Source organism: Rattus rattus, chromosome 3, assembly GCF_011064425.1.
Source record: "Rattus rattus isolate New Zealand chromosome 3, Rrattus_CSIRO_v1, whole genome shotgun sequence".
Lineage (NCBI taxonomy): Eukaryota > Metazoa > Chordata > Mammalia > Rodentia > Muridae > Rattus > Rattus rattus.
The window spans coordinates 60,912,915-60,934,459 of record NC_046156.1 but is presented as its reverse complement, the minus strand read 5'-3'; the positions used below and the strand labels follow the sequence as shown (position 1 = coordinate 60,934,459).

The following is a 21,545-nucleotide window of genomic DNA, read 5'->3' as shown; positions in this document are numbered from 1 at the left end:
GCACTGGATTTCTCTGGATCCGGAATTATTAAGGGTTGTGAGCAGCCAACATAAACACTGGGAATCCAAAGTCTGGAAGAGCAGTCAGCAGATTCTCTTAACCACTGAACTGGCTCTCCGGCCTCCCCTGCAACTCCCCCATTCTTTTTTGGGGAAAGTGAGTCAAAATTTGACCTAAGCACCACTGTCAGTCGACACGCTGGTTGGCCTGTGACTTGGGAAGGAACTTACATGTTAGCCGTGTCAGACTCACTGAAGACCTTTTGTTTTGTTTTTCTGCTGTTTGGGTTGGTTGGTGTGGCTCTAATCACAAAGAGACCATGTGGCATGGGACACAGGTGCCACGCACTCAAAACATTTGAGAAAATGAAGCACATCAAGAAGATACTTGAGATGCCTTTGAAGAGGAAAATAGCAAAAGACTGCAGCATGGTCTCTCACCTAAGTCTTCATCAACCAAGCCAAGTTAAAAAAAAAAAAAATCAAAGAAAAACAAGGATGAAAATTAAGCTCAGGAGAGTTTTAAATGTGAGCTTGAAGCACGTTTTCCTGCCCCACTATAGGTGCATATATTTTGAATGTTTGTTTCCCGGTTGGTGGACATGCTTGGGAAGGATTAGGAGGTGTGGCCTTGTTGGGGGAGGTGTGTCATTGAAGGTGAGCTCAAAGGTTTCAAAAGCCCTCACCCAGTCTTGCTCTCTTTCTCTGCTTCCTGCCTGTGGATCATGATGTAAACCCTTAGCTACTGTACTGCTTCAGCCCCATGCTTGCCTGCCACGAGGCTTCACAATATGATGATCATGGATGGGCTCACCCTCTGAAACTGTAAGCAAGTCCCCAATTAGATGCTTTCTTTATTAAATCGCCTTAGTCAGGGTGTTTTGTCACAGCAATAGAACACTAAGACAATAGGCTGCCATCAAATCCACTGTCCTCCTACCTCAGCTTCCTGAAGACTACGATCATACTCATGTGACCAGAACCAGGTTTGATAGAATATTTAACAAAGAATCTTTAAATTACAAGGCAAGGTAGTGTTTGTTCAGAGACAGAAGAACTGACCTCGAGTTTGAAGCCAGCCTGGTCTACATAGTGAACTCCAGGCTAACTTGACAGTGAGAGTCTGTCACACATGAATATGCACACATACATGTATACACACAGCCCCAGATTGGATTTCCAAAATCTCTTCTATCTAAAAGCCATTGCTATTCAAATGACCTATACTACCAAAGATCTGGATGAATTCCTCTCTGTAGCACCTCAGAATGGCTTATAGTATTCCTGTGCCTTCCTTTCATGAGGGTAAGGGGATACATCAGGCCAGGTTTTAATGACAAGTTTATTGTCTCCATAAAGCCCAGCTTAGCTTATTAACTGTTTGGTGACATTGATTTCAATGAGACATCAGATTTGATGAACGTTTACTTTTTAAGAAGTCTACAACTTATTTTCACTTTATGTGCATTGGTGTTTTGCCTGCATCTATGTTGTGTGAGGGTGTCAGAGCCCCTGGAATTGGAGTTACAGACAGTTGTGAGTTGTCAAACCCCAGGTCCTCTGGAAGGGCAGCCAGTGCTCTTAACCACTGAGCCATCTCTCCAGTCTGTCAGTGAACATTTTCAAACATGACGCACTGGTCAAGGCTTCGGCAGTATAAACAGACCCATGTTTCCAGTAGTGTTCTGTTAGACTTACTTATTTATGTGTGCTTGAACGTGCTGTGTCCGTGTTGAAAAGCCTGCACCTTTAATCCCAGAGCTTCAAAGACGAAATGAAGGCAGAAGTTCAAGCTGGCTAGCCTGGGGCAATAACAATGGAGAAGATCTTTCACCAAGATGTAAGCTGAGAACTGACTCCTGAAGACTGACCTCTGACCTTCACATGGGTGCTGTAGCATGACACCTACAAGTGTGTACACACACACACATACACACACACATACACATACACACACACACACACACAAATATTAATTGCCAAGATTTTTCCTTAGATTTAGAGAACATGACAAAACAATGTTTGAAACAAACAAACAATACTTAAATGAATTATTCTTCATCAAAAAAATAAAGAAATGGGAAAAACAATAATTATACTTCATCAGTTCATTCAATTTCAGATTATTTTTGTTCCATTTGATGTTGAGTCAACAGACATTTGAACTACCGATCCTCCTTCCCTGCCAAATGGTATGACATTTTTAAATTATTTTACTTTACTTTATTTGAGTGGATGTTCTACCTGCATGCATTTCTGTGCTTTCTGTGCACGCTCGGTACCCACGTTGGCTGGGTGTGATGAAGTCTCTCCTGGAACCGCAATGATAGACGGTTATTAACTAATGTGTGCGGGCTGGGAATCAAACCCCTGTCGCCTGGGAAGAGCCCCAGTGCTCTTACTGCCGAGTCATCTCTCCAGCCCCAAGTGGTTTGATTTTAACTTTAGAAAAATGTATATCCACCTTATCCACAAATTTCTTAGAAGAAAAAATAGTTTAGTTTATAGACACTTAAGAAAGCAAGTGAATGAATGAATCAATGAACTCTGGAAGACAAGACTCAGAAGGACCATGGTTAAAGACCTGGTGAGAATCCATCGCCCTGACAACCCATCAAACACGGAAACCTGCTTATCTCTATCACAGACTATTTGAGGTAATCAATTATGACTATGGTACACCAAGACTTAGTGGATTTCTGAAGAAACTATTTTGTAAAAGAGAGGGGCTAAACTCCAATTCCAGGAAGAAAACCAAACTCCACTTGAGCAAACATCCCAATAGCAGCTCAAGGTACACATGGATAACCTAAGACACCCTGAGGAGAATAGATACCTTAGCTGTCCTGTTTGTCAGGTGGTTTTCCCGCAGTGTTTGGTTCCTGCAGATTACAGTTTTTAAAGCATTACCTTGCTGACCCATATAGAAATTCCCCAAGTTTGCTGTACTACAACAGATACCCTACACCCCTAGAGTTGGGGCTCTCTCTCTGACCTTGCTCTCAGCTCATAATAAAGGCTCTTATGTATTTGCATCAGAATTGGCTCCTCTGTGCTCTTTGGGGTCCCTGTAGCTGGTGCATGACATTAGTAACAGTTTCACAGAGCCTCGTCAAAAACATGTACCTGTGTACAAGTGTAACCCAAAGGCAGTACTCTGCTAATATTTTCTCTGTTCTGAAGATCAACCCAAGACTTTATGTAGGCTAGGGACTGAATCTATCACTGAAATTATTTTTGTCAGCCCACACAACATTTCTTTTTTTTTTTTTTTTTTTGGTTCTTTTTTTTTTCAGAGCTGGGGACCGAACCCAGGGCCTTGCGCTTCCCTAGGTAGCGCTCTACCGCTGAGCTAAATCCCCAGCCCCCACACAACATTTCTTATCACTTCCTATGCAAACTAAAATATAATGTAAACATTATTTAGTGACTCTTTTCATAGGACAAATAATAGTTTTCTGTTTGTTTGTTTGAGACAGAATGTAGCTCTGGCTGGCCTGGAACTCATTGAAATCCTTAGGTTTCTGTCACCCCAGTGCTAGGATTAGGGATGTGAGCCTCAAGTGAGTTGAAAATACAATACTTTTTTGAGATAGTCTATGGGCCCTTTAGAAATCACAAAGTTAGATATCAAAAGATTTCACTTAGACTTTGACGTGAGGAAATTTGTTTAAAAAGACATCAACAGAGCCAGGCAGGCTCACACCCTTAATCCCAGCAGCACTCAGAAGGCAGAAGCAGGCAGATCTGAGTTCAAGGCCAGTCTAGCCTACAGAGCAAGTTCCAGGATAGCCAGGACTACACAGAGAATCTGTTTCGAAGAAAACAAACAAAAAAACCCCAAAACAAAATAGAACAAACAAACAAACAAAAAAAAAAAAACACATGCCAATCAAACCAAACCAAAAGAAAACAAACAACAACCACAGCGAAAACCCACAAGGGCTTCAAATGCAAGGTCAAGGCTGCTGCTGCTTAACTACTAGCGTGGGAGCGGGAGCTCCACCGGCCTTGGGTTTAATCACTACCACTCAAAAGACGTTTGCTTCGTTTACTTGTGATTTGCTAGTTATTGCAAACAAGAAGTTGGGGGAAAGGAGCGACTCATGACTGGGTTTTTTGTTTGTATCTGAGACAGTTTCATAGTGTGGCTCTGGTTGTCCTGGAATTCAAGACTACGGAGAAACACTACGCTGGCTTCGGACTTTCAAAAGATCAGGTTAAAGGCGCGCGACACCACGCTCCGCTCTGACCTGGATTCTATTGGATGTTCCCGCACACATAACCCGAATGACAACCACCTAGTGTCCTCACAAGCTCCTGAAACCGACTCCCTCAAACCCTATCCTGGATCAATAGGCTACAGCAGCAACCAACCAACAAAGCCCGTCACACACACACACACACACACACACACACACACACACACACACGCACCTTTCTGCGCCCATGGAAACCCACTGTCCTTTCTGTGCGGGCCGCGCCCCCCACGCAAGACCGAGAGCCGCGGAGGCCCCAATCATTCATGGGGTGATCAATCTCTCGAGCGTCCTTGCTTGGGGTCTGCAAAGGACCCTAATATTGTATTAATTACTTGTCGCTACTCTAATCACCCCGAAGCTGGCGGCGCGCGTGCTTCGCCACCCGCCCAATGTTCTGGATTCCCGAATCTCACACACACACAGACACACATACAGAGACAGATAGACAGGCCCAGCGCACACACACACACACACACACACACACACACACACACACACACACACACACACACAGAGCCTTTTATTTTGGGGCTTCTAGCGAGGAACTTGCGCTGCCGTCGCCGGGCGATTAGAGCGGACTAACCCACCCGGATCCTAAGGCGCACGCGGACTCCTTCTCCGAGTCCTGTTGTTCACCCGGGCCGTAACCTGGTCAGCGTGGGGTTCCCAGGTCCCCGCGACCCGACCACGGGTGGCAGCAGAATTCCAGCATCCGGGAGACGCCAGAGGGTGCGTAGCGCCCACTTCCTTCATGAGCACAGCCCAGCAAAGGAATGTTAACTGCATGGTCCAAGTTCACACCTACCCTGGGAGTCCTGCTGTCATTTTAAACCGCTGTCCCTCCTCTCTCAAGGGCGGACAGCTAAACAGGATTATCAGTGGCAGATGTATAAACCCGCCCAAACTGATACCCTCCTCGGGTTTGGACAGCCTAACCCTGCTAATAGGATAACAATGTTAAACGCTTGAGACTCAAATTCCTGATCCGGTGCGCTCCCCCCTCCCACTTCGAGATCAAAGATCCGAGTGCCTTGGTCAAGCCTTAAACAGCTAAGGCATGCGTCCCTACTCTTTTCACCTGCAAAGTGAGGTGGACAGGGGTATCCCATGAATGACAGGGAACCCGAATTTTAAGTAACTGCTCTAGCAACAATGTTACCACCACATAACATCAGCATAGCCACTGTCTGCACATCGCTTGAACTGCTACATTTTATGTTGAGGAAAGGTTTTATAAATCCCCTGCTGGCTTGGCTCTCTCTTTTCAACTTCTTCTCCCGAGTGCTGTGGTACAACTGTGGGCCACCACACAAACCACACACCAAACACCACTTTATTAATTTTGAAAAGAGCCTATCTTAGTTTGTGCTAGATGTTGCTTACACTTTTCTGATTTTTTATTTTTAAATTGGACTGTTTTCCTGGTTATTTAGTGACCCCTACACATGCTTATTTCTGGAGTGGAGATGCATGTCCCATTGCCACATGGTATATGTCATGTCTAGCCTGTCCTCACACCAATAACAGTCTGTTGACAACTGCAGCAGAGCCACGGACAGAAGGCACAGAAGACAATGCCTGTGAAATGACCAGGACCAGGTAGCCCCTATCTCAGCTGTTCCTCTCTTCACAGCAGCTACTGATAAACCAGCCCGCCGCCATCTTAGACTTGGAAGTCACCTAGTAAAAACAAACTAGGTTAATTCTTGTTGATTAAACCTCTGTTTTCTCTCAGCACTGGGCTGTGCCCCACCTGTAACCTTAACTACATATGGCTCTGTACTGCTTGTCCCAGGGCGGGAAAAACTATACCTTTGTTTCAAAAAGTTGTTATGACCACCTTATAACCATGCCTTGGTGTCAGGCGTGTCATGCTTATGTCTTATGTCCTGCTTCTGCTACTGCCTATTTGCCAGCCAAACCCCCAATTTGGAAACCCCCCACTCCCGAGCTATTAAAATATTTATCTTCTCTATGTGCAGTGCTCATGATCTCTGGTACCTTACCTTTAACCTGTACGAATGAACGCATGCATGCACCCACGCGTGCACGCACACTTTAGTTTATGCAGCCATAATTTGGGTCAGTGGTCTTTCTTCTACTTGTACTGCTTTGACAGAGAGAAAACCAGAGCTTAGCTGAAACTGCGAAAACAAACCTTCTTCGCTAAGTACCAAGCACAGAAGCTGCCACTGACTGATATAGGAGCAGGAGTCCCTGGGCATTCTGAAGGGACATCAGAGGGCAGGTCAGAGAAGGGGCAGCACAGGTGAAGATTCACACAGGGCTTGCCAGGTAAATGTCTGCTCCACCAGGCTGCTGGGCTGGGCTCCCTGCAGATTATGCCTTGTCATCTTCCTTCCTGGAGATGCTGTCTCCCGGTCCAGAGTAATTGCCAATCTCTGGCATGCTCTTCCACTACCAAGCACGTTGGCACTGCTTGAAGAACTGGAACCAGTGACACCTCAACTGTCGGCAGTCAGAGCTACTACACAAGGTGCAATTCAGTCTCACGGATGAATCGTCAAGGCATGGTGTGGGCTTCTTCTCCGGGCCCCCTCAGGGTTATTGCTAACACTTGAAAGATCCCTGGAAGAGGGGCGTTTGCGTTCCCAAAACACAGATATTTACATCATGATCCATACAGTAGCAAAATTACAGTTACGAAGTAGCAAAGATAATTTTATGGTTGGGGTCACCACTGCATGAGAAGCTTATTAAAGGGTTACATTAGGAAGGCTGAGAAACTATGTGAGAGAGAGGGGGGAGAGAGAGAGAGAGAGAGAGAGAGAGAGAGAGAGAGAGAGAGAGAGAGAGAGAGCGGTGGGGGGTGGGCGGAAGAAGAGAAGGAAAGGAAGGATGTACGAAGCGGAGGCGAAAATGGCAGAACCTAGGTTGCTGTAACTGAGGCGGAAAGGGGGTGCCTAGGAGTTCCCCACCCCCTGCAGCCCGGTAAACACCCAGGATTAACCTCTATCCCCCGCTGCGACTGGCATTGGGGCCACCGCTAACTTCCCTCAGCAGTAGATCCAGGAATCTGCAACTTTCATCTTCCCCAAATCTCTACAAGTTGACAATGTCTAGTGTCTAAAAACCAGAAAGGTTTTTGTGTGTTTGTTTTCAGGTTTTTTTTGTTTTTCTTCCTGAAAAACCCATTGGCTTTCTTCCTTCCCTACACACAAGTGCAGAGTAGAGCATCTAATCAGACAAAGGGTTCGAGGCTAAGCCTTCACCTGGAGAACCAGGGGCGAAGTCTATCTGTTATAATGACTGAGATGGTCCGAGATAAACGGAACCAGCATGCCAATTGCTTCCTTGACCCAATTACCACATAAGGAACATGAAAGACGACGCTCACCCCACACCAAGAGCCGAGTCCCCACTTAAACCACCACGAACCGGAAGAAGTGTTTGTGCACAAGGCTAGACTGGAATGAAGCGCAAGTGAGTTTAGACCTCCGAGCCCAAAGCATCTTCTGGCTCCGGAAGGATGAGAGGTGGAACAGAGGCTCTAGGGTAGGGGGGATGGATGTTACCACACTGGATACCTGCTAATCTTCGGCTTCTAGTCCTGTCGACATTTATTTCTAGGTACTCTACTCCATACCACGTCACTTGATTTCTATCCCTCCCTGGTGGTCTAGTGGCTAGGATTCGGCGCTTTCACCGCCGCGGCCCGGGTTCGATTCCCGGTCAGGGAAGGCCTTTTGACCATGAAGAGCATAAGAATCCCTCTGCCTCAAAATAAGTCCTCTCAACGCCTCAAAATAAATAGCAATTCCTAGGCGACAAACATGCACATCAGTTATGCACACTTGTGTAGGCCTATACGTCATTTTGTAAAATGTCTTGTTTCTCTTTCAGGACAATTCTGCAAGAACTACCAATAAGTACTTTGATCTAGAAATTTTTTTTTTTTAGAATTAATTCTTATTATGTGTAATATATTCTTGTTATGATATATTATGATATAAATAATCTATATAGAGTACCTAGTTCATGTGCATGAATTAAAGAATTTTTAAATATATACCACTCCAACCTCAGCGCAAAGAACATGCGATTTTTGAAGGGTTGTTACTGGTGATGGAACTAGTGTTTCAGACAAGTTTTTTTTTTTTAATTTTTAAAAAGAAATTATGTGTAAAGGTGTCTCAATGGCTTGTATGTCTGTGCACCACCAGTGTGTGGCTGGTACCCTGGATGACCAGAAAAGGGTACTGGATCTTCTGGAACTGGAGTTATGGATACTAGATTTAGAGCTGCTATGTGGGTATGGTCTTCTCAAAGAGCAACCAATGCTCTTCACCCCTAAGCCATCCCTCAGCTCCCTAAAGCCAAGTTCTTACGGTGTTTGCTCTATGGAAGAGACTGTTACAGCTGGGTGTGCTGTGGTGGTGCATAACTTTAGTCCCAATACTCAGACGGACCTCTGTGAGTTGGAGGCTGTCCCGGTCTACAGAGGGCGCTCCAGAACAGCTATGGCTACTCAGAGAGACCCTGAGGTTCCCCTCAAGTCTGAAGCTTCCCTGTACAATTTGCAAGCTTCCCAGTCTCCTCAGTTATTGGCAGCTTCCCAGAGGCTACAGCTTTGAAAACCAAGTCTGAGGATTCGGGCAGGAGTGGGATGAGTTTATGTGTCTAAAAAGTGAGATTCTGGAGCCTTGGAACTAGTTATTTGTGGGGAGGAAAATTTTTTCCAGGATTTTAATGTTCTGAATAAGATTTTTAAGTCTTTAGCTGAGATGGGACTTCCTTAACGTACTTATGAAAAAGTGCGATATGGATTAGGGATGGGCGGGAAATAATAGCTATGGGGTCACCATGTGTCTTAGAGAGGCCTGAACCAATCACATCTGGAAATAGATTTGTGGAATAGGATTTACAAGACACTAGGAACCGAACGCGAGTCTTCAACTTTTTAAAAAAATATTTTATTTACTTTATATCCCAATCTCTTCCCCCTCCACTCCTCCTCCTCCTCTGAGAGAGTGGACCCCCATCCCCCCACCCTGGCACATCAAGTCTTTTCAGTGCTAGGCTCATCCTCTTCCACTGAGACCAGACAAAGTAACACCGTTAGGAGAGTGTTCCACCGATGGGCAACAGCTTTAGCGATACCCGCCCTGCTCCAGTTATTGGGGAACCCCCATGGAGACTGAGCTGCACGTTTACTACATATGTTGGGGTGGGGCTCAGTCCAGCCGTCTATGCTCTTTGGTTGGTGGTTCAGAGCCAAGAGTCCAGGTTAATTGATTCTGTTGGTCTTCATGTGCAGTTCCTATCCCCTTCAGGGGCCTCAATCCTTTCCCCTAGTCTTCCACAAGACTCCCTGAGCTCTATCCAATGGTTGCTGTGGGTCTCTGCATCTCTTTCAGTCAACTGCTGTACGGAACCTCTCAGAGGACACTTAATGCTAGGCTGCTGTCTGCAAGCACAACAGAGTATCTTTAACAGTGTCTGGGATTGGTGCTTGCCCACGGGATGGGTCTCATGTTGGGCCGGTTATTGCTTAGCTATTCGCTCCATCTCTGGCAACATCATTCTTAACAGCCAAACCATAGATCTCTCCAGTCTCCTGCTGTCTCTTTTCCAGGTGCATTTCGCTGCCCTTCTGGGTCCCTTGAGACATGGAAGAAGCAAGAGGCAATAAAGGATTCACCTAAGAGGCAGAAAAATATCATTTGAACACAGCTGTGGGGATTACACGTAGGTACAGCAAACCTTAAAGCAATCTTGAAAATTGTTAGTATCAATAAACCTAATTTGACGGCTGGAGGGCAGGTCTAGGAGCGGGGCGTTTTCTTGAGAATCGGAGCTGTCTGACATTAAGTGAAGAGTGATCTATGTAAATGAATGATACGTGGAGCTGCGGTGTCTGCGCCCGCTTTAGAAACCCTGGAGATTTCACCATTGTGGGAGAGAGCGCCGGTCCCGGGGCAGGCTGGTGGTGGGACGGAGCAGAGGAGCGACTGAGTAGCGTGTGTCCGAGCATGCACTGAGAGTGGCTGTGCGTTCGGAGCGCGGGGCTAAAGAGGCTGAGTCGAAGGTGAAGGTGGAAAAAGCAATCTTACCTGGCGGGAAAACATTATTATCCTGGGCTGGGCTGGGCGGGGCGGGGCTGGGCGGGGCGGGGCGGGGCGGGGCGGGGCGGGGCGGGGCGTCCTAGGAAGAGACTGATTCATTACATCTGGGATGTGCTGATTCCGGTAACTTCCACAAACGCGAGGAAGTCGGCTCCCTGACTTGTAATATCTGGAGCTGCGTTCCCGCTTTGTCCTTATAATTTGTTACAAAAAAATCGTTGGTGAGAGTTTGTAAGGGTTTTGTTTATCGAGCCTGCCTCTGTTTAGGACGCTGAGCGGGACCCACAGGGAACAAAGATCCGACAGTTCTTGTGTGGTTGCTGGGAGTCAAACCTGGATTCTTCGAAGAGCTCTCATTCTGAGCTGTCTCTTTAGCTCCTTACTAGAGAATTTCCTAATGAAATTTAATCTTGGCGAAAGCCTTAAATTAAGTAAGCAGCGGTCTTCCCACAAAAGGATTTTACGCTGATGAGACGTTGGAAACCTAAGACTTCTATCTGACTTCTTACTCAGCTGCCTCCGTGCAGTGATACTGAGAAAGCTCAGGCAGGATCCCTAGGGATGAAAACTTTTTTGGTTGGTTTTTTTTTTGTTTTTGTTTTTTTTTTTTTTTTTTTTTTTTTTTTTGAGACAGGGTCTCACTATTTAGCTCTAGCTGGGCTGGAGCTCGCTATACAAATTAGGCTGACCTCCTCCTTATGTCAGGCTGACCTAAAATCACGGAGATGCTGCCTGACTGCGGAATGCCCCAAGAACCCGAGTCACTCCTTGTCACTTCCAGCCAGAAGTTACCACATAACTCAGTTACAGATAGGCAGAAGTTTCCGGATGTAATTCTTCCCTGAACACCTTCTGCCTGCCCATATTTTTCTGACCTAGAATATTGGGGGAACGCCATCTCTTGCTGTAAGAATACAGCCCTCAAGATAAGGTGTCTGAATGGAAGCAAGAAGACCTTGAAACTAACTGAAGAGCTGTGGTAGCAATATTCGGAATTTGTAAGTTTGTACCTGGATTCCTTGATTCACATAACATGATATCTGTCTGTGCCACTGCTACTCAAGTAGTGTTAACATTTCCAGGCAAAAAGAGACCGAAAAGACGGGCTTGGATCCTGATCATCGCACCAAAAAAGTACACTCAAGTCAGAGAGGGAACCAGAAATAAAAGGATGTTGCATTGGCCGGGAATCGAACCCGGGTCACCCGCGTGGGAGGCGAGAATTCTACCATTGAACCACCAATGCACTCTTGAAGGTGGCTTCTGACAACACATTGAGAAAAGGTGTGAGAGCCATGCATTTCCCCCACTGAAAAGTTGCAATGTAAATCAATGTATTCTCGTGATGTTCAGTATTTTCCAGCGTTGAGGAGGAAGTACCTTCCCACACGCTAGGCTGTGAAAAGGCCAAGTCCTCTCACCTGACTCAGTCTGAACCAGATTTGCTGCTCAAGAAGTTTCCGAGCATGACCTACAGAATTCCTTCTACTTCTCCTTGCCACGATCTGGGAGTTTCAGCTTATTAGACAGGAAATGCTAGTTTCAGTTCTTAAGAGCCTTCCTTGTGGTTTACCAGTGCAAGGCACACTCAATTCAGAAGTAGTCAAAAACACACTTGGTGTACGTCCTGGGGACAAGTGCACATCACCCCCATCTGTGTGACACGGACTGACACACCCTTCTCTGAGGGGTGACACATTCTGTTTCCTCTGATTTGGACAAGAAGAAGGGACGGCCACTGTCCCCCAGGTTTGTGAACTGTTTACTTTGCAGGGCACACGGTGTCCTAATGAACAAGCACTGCTCTTCTGGGATGTTATATAGGTGAGCAAATGTGGAAAAAAATAGCTAGTAAATGAGTACCATCTGTGTGTAAAGTCATGCCATCCTTAAAGCCACCCAGGAGATGGACAAGAGCAAAAAGGAAGAGGCCTAAATCCACCCACACGCTCATCCCCTCCATCCCCACTTCAGAAACCTTACTGATGCTTAAACCTGACCGAGAGGGAAAGAGAAATCAGAACGGTGGCTGTGTATGTGGAGTGGGTGATGACTAAGGTTACCTGCACAGTGCGGGTCGATGGAGATCAACGCTCTATCCCTGACCTAGGTGATGGCTCATTTATCAGCCACACCCAGAAAATAACTGAAGAAAGTCATCGTGTTTAATTTTATTCTATCAACCAGAATTTACTTAAAATACTGGAACAGCGGAATGAGAGCTGTGATGTCACGTCACGTCACACTTGGCTAGCAATGCCCAGGCAAAGAGAAAAGGAGGAGGGGAGGGAGGGAGGGAGAGGAGGGGAAGGGGGAGGAGGGGGGAAGAGGAGAAGAGGAGGAGGGGGAAAGAGGAGGAGGGGGAGGGGAAGGGGAAGAGGGGGGGGGGAAGGGAAGAGGAGGGGAAGGGAAGAGGGAGGAGGAGGGGAAGGGAGGGGGGGAAGGGAAGGAGGAGGGAGGAGGGGAGGAGAGGAGGAGGAGGGAGGAGGAGGAGGAGGAGGAGAGGGGAGGAGGAATAGGGAGGGGGAGGAGGGGGAGGAGGAGGAGGAGGAGGGGGGGGGAGGAGGAGGAGGAGGGAGGAGGAGGAGGGGGAGGAGGAGGAGGAGGGAAGGAGGGGAAGGGGGGAGGGGGGGGAGGAGGGGGAGGAGGAGGAAATTGTGACACAGAAAGAACGGATCTGGTCACTCGATTCCATCAACGTAGGCTCCACAGGAGACAGACTGATACAGCCCCTGGGTTTGGTTTTGTTGGTTTTGTTTTGTTTTGTACTTGACTCAGACTGGAAAACCAATCCAGTTCTTGTGTTTGCCAGGCCTGTGCCAACTGGTTTCCCTTCTCACTCTGTCCTGCCACAATGGCACAGTGATGGGAAGATTGTACCACAGGCAGAGGTCAGGGGGCTGAGGCTGGAACCTGAATGCAGGCTGCTGCATTTCCATGCAGTTCAGATACCACAGTGCAGTCACAGGCCACAGTGAGGCAACGCCCAGAAGTCAGTCAGTTTGTCTTCCTCCCTCCCTCCCTCCCTCCCTCCTTTTCCTTTCCTCTCCCCCCACCCCCACAGGGTATCACAATGTAGTTCTGGCTATCTTTGAACTCATTATGTAGACCAGGCTAGCCTTAAATTCTCAGAGATCTACCTGCCTCTGCCTCCCAAGTGCTGGGATTACGGGCACAAGGCGAAGAGGAGTTTCCTTGCTTCTCTTTGAATAACAATTCGTGAATTACAAATGCTTGAATAACAGTTTACATCCACAGATTTGGTCCTAGACACTTTGCTAGGACCACAAACAAACAAACATCACGCCCTCTGCACTGGCCATTCCATTCCTGGACTTCTGCATGGGAGGCGAGGCTTCTACCACTGAGCCACAGTTACGTCAGTGAAGGCACACTGAGAAAACACCTGAAAGTCCATCCATCTCATTTTACCGAATGACAGAGAGCAGTGTGCCTCAATATCTCCACAGGACATTTTGTATTTCCCAGTGTTGAGGGGGAAACGCTCTTCTACCTGCTAGTCTGTGAAAAGGCCCAAGTCTTCTTACCCTTCGATCTGGGCCAGGTTTGCTTCTCAAGGAGTTTCAGAACATGGCCTACAGAATTCCTTCTACTGCCTGCCATGACCTTGAAGTTTCAGCACATTAGAAGGGAAACACCAATGCCAGGTCAAACCCCTGGTTCTGAAAAGCTTCCCCTGAAGTTCATCAGACCCAAGTAAGAATAGCACCAAAGTGGAGGATCACGGAGTGTGAAAATGTCACAGGAATGTGGGTGAGGGGTGACAGCTCTTGAGAGCTAGAACCCTGGAGTTCACTCTCTTTAGAACTTGTTGTGTCCAGTGGAGTTCCCCCCTCACCCCATCCCAGAATATTTCAACCAGAAGGAAATTACTACATCACTCAAACTGCAGTTGGAACCCAGTGACCTGGCACACTGATACTAATGCGCAGTTTTAAAAACATAAACTTCCAGGCCCTTCGAAGCTTTCTAACAACTGCAACTGTTTCCTGTGCGGCCACTGACTCAACTCCAAGGAAGGCTTGCCACAGAGACCTCTTAGGTTTCTGCTATGCTGCTCGTCCAAGGGCAAGGAAAACTTGATAGTTCCAGTGATTTTCCTCTCTCCTTGCTTCTCCTCCTGTCTTTACAAAGCTTGCTTTCCTTTTAGCAGTTGATGGAAATTAATCTAAGACTGCAGTTTGCTTCCCTGCTGTGAGAGGGATGGAAATCGGGAAGTAGCAGTGGGAGAACCTTCAGTTAGTTACATCCAGAAATACCCAGCACTCCTCTGCAAATACCCAGCACTCCTCCAAAGATTCCTGGGACTCCTCTAGAAATACCCAGGACTCCTCTTCTGCAGGTTGACCAGGGTCTCAGAACCAAAGAGTTCCTCCTGAGGCCCACATTTAGCTCTGTCTTACCTGAAGCTCTGCTGCCCAGCTGCAGAGAAACCAAAGAGAAACCGCAGAGCACAAGGAAAAGGCCCCTAGTTCTACACCCGACACAAGGAAGGGAGTCACTGTGTTGTGGGGGACCACATCTGCTCTCTCCCCTGGTTTTCCGACTTACCAAAGGCAGAATAAGGATGGTGGAGGGGAATCATGGGCTACTGCTTTCTCATTTTATTAAACATTTTGATTATACATTCTCTTGTATTAGAAAGAGAAACAAAATAGTTATGAGAGCAAGTCTCCAGTGTGCTGTATCTTTCACCCACAGTTACAGTTAATTGCTGGGAAGTTCTAAGTCAAAAGACTGTATAAGAGCGCCATGTTGTCTGTCCTCGCCCCCCCCCCGGGGGGGGGAAGTACTCACAATGCATGGTACCCTATGAAAACGTTTTAAAGGCCTGTACTCTGTTCCAAAGATTGTCTTTTTGGTTGGAACTAAACACGTGCATGTTGCTGATGGGTGTAGAGACAGGTCTCCATTTCATACGTTTTTCGGCAACACTTTCTCACTGTTAGGAATAAACTGTGCTTCATGTGTGGTGTTCAGGGAACGATGTTGTCCTCTTAGTACAATAGAAAGACTTTTGGATAGCTTGCTTTTTGTTTTAAAACGGACTCCAAACTGCCAGTCTGTAATTCCCTACGTAGGCCAAGCTGGCCCCATTTCACCTGAGGCTCTGTCTGCTTTTGGGTGCTGAGAGGAAAGATGTATACCAACACCTTTCCCCAGCCATTTCTTAACACGTGAGTATAAATCAAAATGGCTTCATTTAAAGTTCTGTGGGTTTTGCCAACTACCTGTTAAGATCTTAACAGTGGGAACTCTACAGCAGCAGCTCTCAACCGGTCCTGATGTTGCCACAGTTCCTCATGCTGTGATGAGTCCCCCCTCCCCAAAACACAAAATTGTCCTCGTTTTACTTCAAAACTGTAATCTTGCTACCGTTGCGAATGTTTCTGTGTTTTCTGATGGTCTTAGGCGACTACACTGAAAATCCTTTGACCACTCTCCTAAAGGATTCATGACCCACAGTTTGCTTGTCTCTGGGCCTTCAACATTCCAGTTCTCCAGAAGCCAAAAGGTTCAACAAACCCACCTGGCGAAAGGGAGGGGCGAGGCGTCTCCCCTGGATCAGGGATCCGGCATTTTTTTCTACACAGATGAGGTACAGGGAAAGGTGACATCTCCTTCTCCCAGGTAGCAGGTGATCGGTGCTTTCTGGTTGGCTGGGGACTGGTAGAAGGGTAGATAACGGTGACAACATCATCCTTGATGTCGTGGACTGACGTTTGCACGATATATGCAGATGGGGGGGAGGGTTGCCGTGTCCGAAATTGATGCTGAAACGCAAGGGATTTCGCACGGGACATGGGAGGGAATGGCGGTTCGGGGGTGTTTTGTTTTTGTGGCCTGATCAACTCCCAACGTTCCAGAAACTGAATCCTGACGCTGAGAACAGTAGTGGTCTTTAGCAAGTTTGCTTATTAATCCAGTGGAGTTCTTGCCCACTCAGGTCGCGTCCTCAGCCTCTACCCACCCCCACCCACTGCACCCCCACTGCACCGGGTAGCGTGTCCAGTGGCTTCTTCACCTTTTCCAGAGCACACGGAGCGCCTAGGGACATACCCACACACACGCTCCAAAGATTCTGCCACATGGCTTCAATAGAATGTCCGGGAGGCCTTTTAGTCCTACGAGGACTACAGAATGAGAAAAGCAGACCTGTTTTGTTTGTTGTTTTGTTTTGTTTTGAGGAGTGTTTTCTACCTTTCTGAGCTATTAAAATCTGGCAAAGGTCCTCACTTGGGAACTCCATGTGCACTAAACCCAAACCCATTTCCCTGCCTCTCTGGGCAAAGTGGCCTACTCCTTTTGTCTCCTCTAACAGCTGTGTGAACTGTTGAAAACAAAAGCCTAGCCTGTTTATCCAGGCCAATAAAAGACCTGCTGTGGCGGGCTGAGGCAAGAGGTTAAAGCAAAGGTTAAAAAGGATTGCAGACAGCTCATTGGAAGAGCGCCCACAACCTAATCGAGGGCACAATGAAACCTTAGAACTGGGCCACTCCACAGGAGAAAGCACGGTTTATTGGTCAGTTTTAAAGTTCTGTGACAATCTCTCAGGAGCAGAGATAACAGGAAAGGTGGAGAAAGCCTTGTCAGTTTTAAGGTGAGCAGATACTGCAGGGGAGAGAAGTGTGCAAGCCAAAACAGCCGGGGAACCAGTGTGGAACAGGTGTGTGGTAACGGAGACATTGGAGCCTGGGAAGTGTGGGGACTTCAATGAGGGTTATGGGTTTATATACAGAACTAAATGCCTGGTTGTTGGAGGGAGTTGGCTGTAAGTACGGATGATGGATTACTGGCTTCCTGACAGATACTGGTAACATAGATTCTATCCCAAGTACTGAGAGAAATAGCAGAAAAATGGCAGAATTTGGCAATCTCAGGGGAATAAGGTGCTTAGCAGAGGACCTTGGAGAACATCGATGCCTGGAAGAAGAGGGATGTGAGAAAACAGAACAGAGACAGACAGCCACATCCAACATGAAATTTCAACCTCGAGATTTGAAACCAGGGTAGCATGGCTCCTGAAAACGTCCTCAAAACCACCTTGCTGCTCTACCACTGCAGAGAAAGTCCACTGCGTATTTGTTTAAAACCAGAGGAGAGATCTCATGAGATGCCCAAGACTGACACAATGCCCCCATCACGTGCTGCCTGCTGCGGTTGTCAAACAACCACCTCCAGATAGCCACCTTGAAACAGAACAAAACTATTCCCATGCCTTTTGTGGTGATGTACGCCTTTAATCCAGTCTCAGGGAAGAAGAGGGAGGTGGAGGGACCACCATGAGTTCCAGGACAGCTCGATTTACCTAGAGTTCCAGGCCAGGTCCAGCTATTTAGTGAGATCCTGTCTCATAAACAACAACAAAACAAAAAAAAATGTTTATTATATTTTCATTTGTCTTCAGTATGTGTGTCTGCAGGTATCCCAAATATCCGTCTTCACCATCATTGCCAAAACAAAACTCTTCAGTTCTTTTATCCTCTCATACTTTTTTTATCCTCTCATACTTTCCCGCTCACTATCCCTTCCACAGCCTGTTGTTAAGTAGCCGGTTGTCAACCTTTGGAATTACAAAATTGGAAAAAAAGAACTAAATATGTTTCAGTGGCCAAGAGGCTCATATGACAGATCACAAGTGACTGTAACACCAGCTTTGGAAGAATCTGACCTCCTACCTCTGAGAACATCCACACTTCACACAGACACGACAATTAAAATAAATCCGAGAAAATTTTAGAAACATACACCAAAGAGACCATAACGAACCCTCCATACTCCCACCACTTGAAAAGTACTGATCTGGGTCATGATACGTGTTAACGTCGTCGTCTTTTGCAAAAGTGGACTCATTTAGCGAGTGCAGTTGAAACCAATCAGGAAAAGCATAAAGGTGGCAAGGTTTTTCTCTGTAGCACCTGACGTTGAGAAACGGCTTTTAGTAACAGATGGCCTGAGGAAAATAGTATCCCAAAGAACTCGAAAGGCGGTTCGGTTTGTTTGTGGAGAAGGAGGCTAAGGCCAGTTACCCTCAGATAGGGCCTTAGCTTCCTTCTGGAGGAGAATCTGGAGCCCACAGGTGCCTCGAGCCGGGAGAGCAAGTCGAGCTGTAGGAGAGCTAGCCTCAAGAGAAGGAGCCGTGTGCTCTGAATCGGAGGGGCTGATAAGTTCATTGTCTCAGGGACAAGCATACTGCAGGTTGGGGAGCCTGGCCTGGTTTCTGAGGAGGGGCGGAGAGCAGCCAGATAGGGCTGTGTCTGCATAGTCTAGGGAGCCTAACTGCAACACGTTGTTTATCCGGGCAATCGAAGGAAGGGTCTGGGACATGTTGAGCATCGTCAGATTGGTAGGGCATTTTTCGTTCGGTCACCCCAGGCATCCCCTCACCAATCCTTAACTCTTAGATCCTAGATCCTAGATCCTGTCCGGCCAGGCTCTCAAACCTCAGCAGTCCGGAGGGGAGGGCAGAGGGAGGAAGACCTCAAAGAACAAAAATCTTCGAGTCTTCCAAGTGTACTAGCTGCCACCTTTCAGTTTATCTAGGGAAAAGGGACTCTTAAAGTCAAAGATATTTGTAGGTGCTTGTCTCTTGAGAATTGGCCTCAAGTAGCTTAAGCAGGTCTCAACTTCAGCTGGGATTGGGAAGACACGCTACCTGGATGTGTGCCTTCGCTCCCTTCTTCCCTGCTCTCCCACAGTCATAAGACTGCAGAGCAACAAGGATGACAACAGGCAAGTCTTACTTTCTCATACCAGAAATGACAGGGGAGAGCGCGAACGCAGTCCCCACTACCACAAATTATGCAGTCAAGTTTCCCGCATTTGGGGAAATCAGGGTCAACAACATCCAGTGCAATGGATAAGCCTCGCCCTGGGAAAACCACCTTCATGATCATGGTATCTCCCCCTGCCAGGTAAGTATGCTTTCCTGCCGCACAGCCCACTCACGGCCGCCGACACTCCACTCTTAACGCACGGTCACTAAGATACACACGATCGCCATACCACCCCCTGTCTCATTCGCCATGCCTGTGCTCCTCTGACACCCGCGGACACGCGCTCCCTTCCTCGCCGCGACGAAATCCCTCGCGTTTCCGCAGAGAGCGCGGACCCGGCAGACCCTGCGCGCCTCTCATCTGCATAGGCCACGCCCAGGCCCGTGACATCAAGGATGACGTCTGGTCATCTATCTTTCTGCGTCTTCCTGGCCGCCTTCGGATTCTTTGTTTGTAGTCTACGGTAGTAATTTCCAAGCATTTTCACCTGATCCTTATTTTTCCCCCTTTGGGAGGAGGGGGGTATCCGTGTGGCTCCGGCTGGTCTGGATCTGATGCAGCAGAAACTTCCAAGTAGAAAAAATTAGTGCTCTGAAGGTTTACTAATAACTAGGGCTCGAGACTTGGTTCCCCGAGAAGGTGGAGGGGAGGAGGAGAAGGAGAAGGAGATGGAGATTGAGATGTCGCCCTGCCACCTCCTTTTCTGCATCTCATCTGTATAGACCACACGCCATCCGTGACCCAGGGGAGACGCCGCTGCAGCAGCCGCCGCCACCGCCGCCGCCGCCACCACCACCACCACCACCACCACCACCACCACCACCACCACGGCCACCATCGTCACCCCACTGCCCCTTTGGCTTGTTGAACTTTACTGCTAGCCTAGAGATGGAGTGTTGAAGGCTCCTAGACACATCTTGAATTATGTTATGATGTCATCCTTAAATCTGTTTTAGATCTTGGCCTATCCAAGGATGGGCTTCTTGTCTCTGCTCTGGCTGCAGCTGGACTTCTTATGCACAAATCAAAGGTTAGCCTTTAAGTCACCACCACAGTCTTCTCTCTTTGCCACCTACAACATCTGCTAACATACAAGGGTCTCTGAACACTACCGGCTTTCAGAGTTCTCTCTCTCCAGTTAGCTTTGCTAGAAGATGCTAGAACCTTCAACATTTTACACTGACGACTCTCCATTTCTTTCTGCTGGCTTCTGCCACCTATCATATTGGGTTCCAGATTCTAGAGTCGGCCTCTCTGGTCTATCCTAGAGCCTAGAGTCCGCAGCGATGTCTGCCTGCTCTAACTAGCCCTTTCTCCTGACTTACTTGGAGCCTTTCTCCCTGGTTCATGGAGCCTGCTATTCTTTCTGGGTCCTCAGTGTCTGGGCAATGCTCTAGTGAAGATTCGCTCCTCTCTCTCTGCTGGAGCCGGCCTATTCCTTTCCTCCTCGCCCACGGAGCTGCCTATTAAGCCCCACAGCCTCCTTAAGCCCTTCTGGGCCTCTGTGACCTTGTCTCTCCTGTCTCTCGGCTCTGTCCTGGAAGACACATCTTCTCTGTGCCCTCCTGGGCTTCTCTGTCTTCAGCTCCCACTTGGAGTTTATAGAAACTTCCTCCTGCAGAGTTAATTTTGTGACACTTTCTCTCTTCTACCATGGACTCAAATTTTATTAAAACCTCACTCCGTTTTCACAAACAGCTTTTCATTGGTACAGTTCAAATGGCCACAGTTGTCAGGCTTAATTTTCAATGATGGGACTTCTGTCTCTGCACAAACAAATGATAAAACCTTTTATATTCTAATTAAAGACTGAAGGCATCCCAGATGGGAGATGTGGATTATTGGTAAATGCTAGTATAGCATTCATCACAACTGCCCATCAGGCACAACCAAAATACAGGGTACACATCCCACTCTCAAACCCTAGACATAGACGTGGTGGAAGAAACTGTCCAAAGCTCCTCAGACTTCTCATGTCCCTAGGATCCCCCATTATTAATAATCTTGGTCCTGATTCCTTTCATATGGTCTCTTGTTTCAGACCATAGCCTCTGCATGTCAGCTACTGAGCTGTTGGGAGCAGCCTTCATGTTAGATCAGAGGCAGCTATACTGTAGCCTTACGTTAGATCATAGCAGCCTTTCCTAGGCCTGCACCTGCAGTTCTGCTTGAACTCAATATAGAACAAATCTGGTTGTCAGGTCGCTTAGCACAGCAACCCACCCTACTGTTCCTCCCGCTGACCGATTTACCCAGCCAACATCCTGGTCATCGAGCCAGGCTCATTCCTTTGTGGTTACCTAACCCTTCCCCACATCCTGCTTCTATCTTCCGCCTGAGAAAAAGTCAGCTTGATCAGACCTTTTGACTTGCTGTCTGTTCTTTGTATCTCTTGTCCC

At 47.4% G+C, this 21,545-nt stretch overlaps 3 non-coding genes across 3 annotated transcripts; 1 reads left to right on the top strand and 2 right to left on the bottom strand.

Moving 5' to 3' along the window:
• Positions 1–7,891: 7,891 nt before the first annotated feature.
• Positions 7,892–7,963, top strand: Trnae-uuc. The gene has a single exon. It is a non-coding gene; the product is annotated as a tRNA-Glu (tRNA).
• Positions 7,964–11,523: 3,560 nt separating this feature from the next.
• On the bottom strand, positions 11,524–11,594 carry Trnag-ccc. Its single transcript has one exon. It is a non-coding gene; the product is annotated as a tRNA-Gly (tRNA).
• Positions 11,595–19,133: 7,539 nt separating this feature from the next.
• On the bottom strand, positions 19,134–19,292 carry LOC116897425. The gene has a single exon (XR_004387467.1). It is a non-coding gene; the product is annotated as a U1 spliceosomal RNA (small nuclear RNA).
• Positions 19,293–21,545: the final 2,253 nt, after the last annotated feature.